We start from the raw sequence: 7,030 nt of genomic DNA on the forward strand, positions 1-7,030 counted from the left end.
GGATATGGGTGGGGAGTGAGAGGTACCAGTAGGGCCCAGAGGGCTGTGGGTGGGGAGTGAGGGACACCAGCAGGGCTGTGGGGCTGTGGTTGGGAGTGAGGGGAACTGGCATGGGGGAGGGGCCACAAAGTGCCCCCTCAATGCCACAAAGCAGTATGGGGGGAGGGGGGGAAGACAGCTGCAGCTGGACCTGAGTCGTGGTGAGTAAAGGGGGCAGGGGGAGCTTTGGTTTTCCATGATAAAAAACCCCAAATCAAATATCAAAATTTATAGCTGTTTAGAATTTATTTTATTATAGTGATTCAGGCACTGGTAGGCTTCCAAATTGCTTTAGAACTGTAAATATATGAATTGTGTTAAATTGATACTTATATGTATATATGTGTGTACATATGTGTGTATATGTGTGTATATATATATATGTATATATGTGGTGTTTCATTTTAACCATGAAAAAAGTGGATTGGGGGGGTTTAATCAGAGAATTAATTTTTTTTTTAAATCAGAGGATTTGGGATTTTTAAACTGAGAAAACCAGGATCCCTGGTTACACCACTGACTCATGTTGAACATGTGATTCACCAAAAACTGTCACATCCTTCTTGCCCATGCTACTTCTAGGCTAATTATCATACACTTTTTTTTTTTTGTACGCTTTTTTTAAATTCCTTATGTGTGGCACCTTACCTTTGTCTTGTTGAATTTCCTTTTATTGTCTATAATTCAATTTATTTGGTCCCCTTTCTAAGTGTTCCTCTTGTCCTCGAAAGAGTTTGCAACCTCACCCTCGTTTGTGTCATCTGCAAGTTTGATCAGTATATTTTTTAATTCCTGCATCCAAGTCATTACAAAAAATATTAAGCAACACCACAGAATCGCACTTGATATCTCCTACCATTTTGAAATCTCTTTATTAATAGTTTTTCTTTGATTGTGGTTATTCAACCAGTAATATAGCCAATTAACAGTAATGCTATGTAGTCCATATTTTGTTTAGTTTGCTGTAGTTCACATTTTGTTCACTTTGCTTATGAGAATTATGTGGGATCATCAAAAGTCTTACTGAAGTCCAGGTTATTGAATCTATCAATCTGTCAAACTAGTTAGTGTGTCAAAGTAGTAAAACAAATTGGTTTGAAATGATTTGTTCCTAAAAAATTTACAACTCTGTCTTCCTCCAGATGTTTATAAATAGAATGTTTTATAACTTGCTCTTTTAACTTCCCAGGTATGAAAGTTAGGCTGACTGGTCTATAACTTCCTGGTCTCTGTTTTCTCATCTTTTTAAATGTGGATTCCATATGAGCCCTCTTCCAATCCTCAGGGATATTGTTTATCATTCATGAGTTTGCAAATATTATTGCTAAGGCTTTCAATATTTTTTCAACTAGTTCTTTCACAGAGTGAATTGACAGTTGGCTAAAATGGCACCGGTAATGAAGTAGTGTCCTACCTTTTATTCAATATCCTTTTCTGTGCAGCAACATCCCCATTTTGAATTATGGCATTCTCAATACTCTGCCTGGAATTCAGGATGACAGATTTGGGAAATCTGTTGTATTTTACAGAGAAACACAGTGGGTGACTAATCAATTGCAGAACTCTGGCTTTTGTCAACTATGTATCTTGTGAAAAATGCTTCCTTCTCAAGTGTGGCCACTTTCAAGGTACCTAGGCCATACTGCTCTAGTCGTGCGGCTAGAGCAGAAAATCCGAATGCCTGTTTCTTTGGGTATGTGCAGACATTTACTGTACCCAAGCTATGATCATGCAGTTTACCTTAACCTGTGTGATCATAGATCTTGAGTGGCTTGTGCATATATTTGCTGGTGCTAGTAGTTGTGCTGGGAACCCAACCTGAGTAAATTAGGATGGGGGGAGAGGTAGCTGGGATTGGGGGGGTAGGATTAAGAGGGAGTTCTGGGGGAGGAGATTGGTTGGTCTGTGGGCAGGGGGGAGGAAGGGGGGACACTGTCCGTCCAGGGTTTGGGAGAGATGGGGGCTAAAAATAGCCTGCTTAAGATTGGAGGGGATAGGAAGTGCACAGCCTCAGGGCTGGTGCAAGCGGCTGAGCTTTCCCAGCTCTGCAGCTGTGTTCCAAACATGGGCAGTCATTTGGTAGAATTAACTCTTCAGGGGAACGAACTTAGATCAGGCCAGACTTTCTTTTGACTGACATAACCTCCCCAAATGCCTGTACAGATCAGTGGTTACAATGACCTAACTGTAGTTAGGTTAATCTCAGTGAAACATCTGCATGTACCCTTTGTGACACAAGGCGAACCTTTGCAGATAATACAGCCTGGTCAGAAAAAGCAATTAATGGCTGCCTATACACGTGTTCAGTCACATTCTAATTAGAACGCATTGGAGCAGACTCAATTAATCAAGTCTGCTCCAAGTTCTAATTAGAATACGTCAGCAATGGCTGTGGGGCTGCTTTAGCTAACCGGTTGAATGAGGTTTAGATAAAGCATCCTGCGGCCATTTTTAAATGCATGGGGATTTAATACATGTGATGATGATCCATTTCAATTACACTGGCTGGGTGGGACCTCATTAATGGGACCTAATTTAAATGCCCCACCTCCCTGATCATGTGTCTAGGCAGCCAATATGTCCAGCTAAACCAGTACTAAGTTCAAGTCAAACAGAGTAAAAGGCCTGAGGGGAGACATTATACGAGACAAATAATTTAAACATAGCATATTAGTTTAAGACTATAAATAGTATTCATGTAATTGTAACCCTGCTTACATCCTGCATGTTTGACTGTGGTTCTGTTCTATAATGGTAGCTGTGTGTACTTCTTATCTGCATACCCTCATTAATATGCAGGTTTAGGGGGCTACTCGTGCCTGTTTTCATTGTTTGTGCACATGAAGTATGCTGTTTGAGGTTAAAGCCTACAGTTGTAGAGGGCAGGTGGATCAGATTTTTGTCCACCAGCCCTTCCTTCCAAATTGTGAAGTTTGTAGGCACAAAAATGTGGTCAAGACCAAGTTATACAAAAGTCACTAAAAAGTCAGTCCTCACTGTAACTTGTAAGGCAGTTTCCAGTGGGGTAGCTTTAAGTTTTTGGGGAAAGCAGACATACAGAAAAAACGGAAAGATTTAAGCTACAAGTCTGTCTGTGGATGACTTCAATCATCTCTTCAAGTGAATATACTTCTGAGCACAGGATTTTATAGTGGGTCTTGGTGATTCTTTATAGTACAAAGATCTGAACAAGTTCCTGGACATACCATGGATATAGGGTGGAGTCTAAATGAGAACTGGTGGAGGAGTAGTGGAGGTCTTTGGCCATGTGGAGCAGTGTTGGCCAGAGTAGTGTAACCTAGCAGCTCTTGCTGGGAGCATTGTACTGAAGCGGTACTCCCAGCAACAGAGTGATAGCAACTCTGGTGTGGACTTCCCTACCCAGCATTTGGCACTTTGGCTGGTGTAGATGGTACAGTTCTCAGAGCAGAGCAGCAACCCCTGGTTGTGAGGAGCAACAGTGCTTCCAAGGTGGATCTCATTAACCAGCACTTGGCATGTTGGTTTGCTCAGGTGGTAGAGTCTGTGGACGGCAGCCCTGGATAAGACTCCTTTTCTACCTGATTGAGCTTGGTAGTAGTTCTCCAGGTTGGTTTTCTAGTGACTATGACTGAGATCTGTTTTGAGCTATTGTTGAAGATGAATAGATAAGTTTTCCTTGTGTATGCTTGCTCCCTTTTCCCCTTGTACTAAACCCTGTTTTAGTTTACCATTTTCTTGAGAGTGGGGAAGTTCATCTACATTAGAAGACCTAGTTAAAATTTATTTCCACAGATTTCTTGGTGGGAGCGTGAATCAAATTTGAGAAGTGATGTTAAACCCTAAAGTTGAACCTGGCGTTTGTTACTCCCATTCATTGCTTGGCATAAGGGTTACATAATCAAACATCTTAGACGTATTTTTGCCAGAACAGATATATTTTCATTACATTTCTTAGGCAAGTTGTTTAAATAAGTTGTTATCTTGTTATGGCCTTGTCAGTCAAGATGATAAAAAAGATAAAAAGAAAACAGGATAGTAGCAAACAACATTTTAAGAGGGTGAAGAAAGGAGATAAAAAAATCTTCCCTACCAAAAATTGTGATTTTTATGAAGACATATATCACATCTAATTGACATCTTTTGAGACCATAGAGAAAATGGTTCAATCCAGTTCTCAAAGTCTCATTGAACAAAGAAATTTAGATAAAGAAATATGAAAATGTGTGTCAGAGTAAGCTATGCATACATCAGGAGTATAAATTTGATGGAAAACTGGAGAACTTGGAAAATAAAATTGACTTGCTGCCAGTCTGGATTCTATCCTCCTCCTTCATCCTGCTAACATTATTAACATGTAGCAGGAACTACATGTTAATAATCTATGTTTTGCCATTGCAGATTACCAGATAGATACTGGGATAGGTGTTTAAACACATTTCTTATAAGTTGAAGTATAAACAGTAAAAAGTTGGTCTGTACAATTTATTAGTCTTCAGTGTACCAAACACTTGTGCATTCTGTGCATAAAACCAAGGAGAATGATTCATGGTTTCATAGATAATTTTGGCATTTCTAGCTTTTGGGTACAAACTTATTAATGGTCTTTTAATGTAATCCTTGCATGAAACAGATTTGATGAGACAGAAGTTGAGACAGGGAAGATCAAGAGGTTTGCAGGGTGATGGATGATAAAAAGGACACAGAGAGAAAATAGAAACTCCTTCAGAACTTGGTTAGGAGACCCTTATCCAACCAGCCATTGAGGAGGTTCATCCTTTTGTTCATTTACTTAAATTTAATTATGAAGCTGAAGGGAATTCTGCCTACTCTTGTACATCTAAGTGACAGATTTCTAGCTCAGCAAGATGCAGATGGTCATCCAGGATGGGTGTGCCTATGTAGTTAGGAACCTACAGCCAGCATACTTTATTCGTCCATGCTGCAGGTGGGGAATAGAATCAGTGCCTGTACTGCAGTGTCAAAACCAGCATCTACATGGCAGGAACACTGCTCTTTAGATACCTTACAGCCAAAGGAACTGGGCTTCTGCCCTTGAAAAGTTCAAGTCAAAAGATTTATTTATCATGAGTTAGGATCTCATGAGCTTTAAACCACTTGTGATTTTGGAAGGCTCTGATTCATGATTTCTGAATGGTTGCTAGGCGTTTCTGTTTCTACTGCCTTTGTCTTCTTGTTTGCCATAGGCTGTAGTTATCTCTTCTCACTGATGTCATCACTCTGAAAGTTTAATGGGAAAGGGGAAACTGGCAGGCCAACTCTCTTCTCTATATGTGGTTACTGAGTCAGCATCACTTTTTGAGAAATCTGCCATGATTCACCTAGTGGAAGTTCTGTTCGGCTAAGCAATGGGAAGTTATTGGTTTCAGACTGCCATCAGCCACTGTTCTAAGACTGGGGATGAAGAAAGAAGTGTGGGAAATTACATGTGGGTGTAATTTCTAATGCTTGAACACTGGGAAAAAAGGAACCAAGACAAAAATGTTGTTGCAATACAACAAAATTTGCTACAAGGATTAAATATCTAAAACAAACTTACAAATTCAGTGGAATAAGAAACTAGGTCTTCTAGTAATACATGCTTCTCTTTGGCATCTGCAGATACACAAACCATTACCATTACTGCAAGTAACCTAGGTCACAGTCCAGACTACATAATCTTCTCTCTTCCTCTTTGTATTCACCTGCCAAGGACAGAGTTCCAGCACTACCTTTACCAATGTCCCCTGCAAGACACCAAACCAGTTGATGCATCTGATATCCAAAAGTAAGAGAGGGGAGTTTGCAGAAGTAGAAGACTGAGGGTGAGGGATGATTATTCTTATGCAGTTTACTATCTTTTTATATCTTTGGGCACATCTACATGTGCGATTTTAATGTGCATTAGCCTATTTTAATATGCATTAAAGTGTCATAAAAAAACCTGTGCTCTTCAGCTAATGTACATTAAATTAGGCTAATGCACGTTTTTCTAGTACCTCACAATGGAGGTACTAGATTTAATGTGCATTACCTAAAGCATATTGTGAACATGTAGACACACCCTTTATGGCTAAGTACTGGCATTCAAGAATCCCACAACAGAATCACTCTAACTTTTGAGTTTTATTTATTTAGGTCGGGAGGAAGCAGAACATGCTAGTCCTTGTGGATGTTGGGGAGGGAAGAGAGGCCATGGAGCCTGCCTGCATGGCCCTAGCACAGCAGGTGGGGCAGGCATTTGTACACCTCCCAGTGTGCCCTGCAGGCTCCCTGGGCTGACAGAAATTCCTGAGTAGAGCTGAATGGCTTAGCATCCCCTGATTGGCTGGTGGGTACTTCACGGCCACTCACCTGGATGCTCCCCCCTGCCCATGCACACAAATACACACAGACACACACTGTGGACATTCACACACGCAGACACACACACAGAACTCAGGCGTCTGAGGCACAACTGGGCTACCAACCATCATGCAGCTGATAAGGATGATGTCCACCTCTTGTGTAACTCCCTGTTCACTGGGGTGATGGAGAGCGGGCACTATTACCCCAAGGTCCTCTATTTTGTTCTTGGCAATGTCATGCTCCCCTCCTCCCCACCATCCTCATCAGGCACCCAGTCTACCCCCTCCTGCCATGGCTCATGAGGCCCTATTGAGTGCAGCTTGACTGCTGGAAGGAACACTTTAATAACTATGGACTGGGCCTGACACTGTAAGCAGACTCAGTGCAGGATGGGGAGGCGGAGAACCCCTCACTGATGTGTGTTGCCTTGGTCCCGCACCAAAGCAGACTGTTCAGATCCATGATGCCCTGGCTGACTGCCTTCTCACATGCGTGGACTGGGAGCCGTCCTCAGATGAATAAGGCTAGAGGGCTTTGAGTGCTCGTGCTCTGGCACCAGGCCATGGGTCTCCTGCCACAGGCTTCTCTGGCCCTGCCTCATAGGTATCACTGCTCATAACTCAGGCTGCCCAGGCACTGTCCCGTTTCCCCTCTCTCTTCCCAA

The sequence above is a fragment of the Gavialis gangeticus genome, unplaced genomic scaffold (assembly GCF_001723915.1).
Source record: "Gavialis gangeticus isolate Ggan-Ray unplaced genomic scaffold, GavGan_comp1, whole genome shotgun sequence".
Taxonomy (NCBI): Eukaryota; Metazoa; Chordata; order Crocodylia; family Gavialidae; genus Gavialis; species Gavialis gangeticus.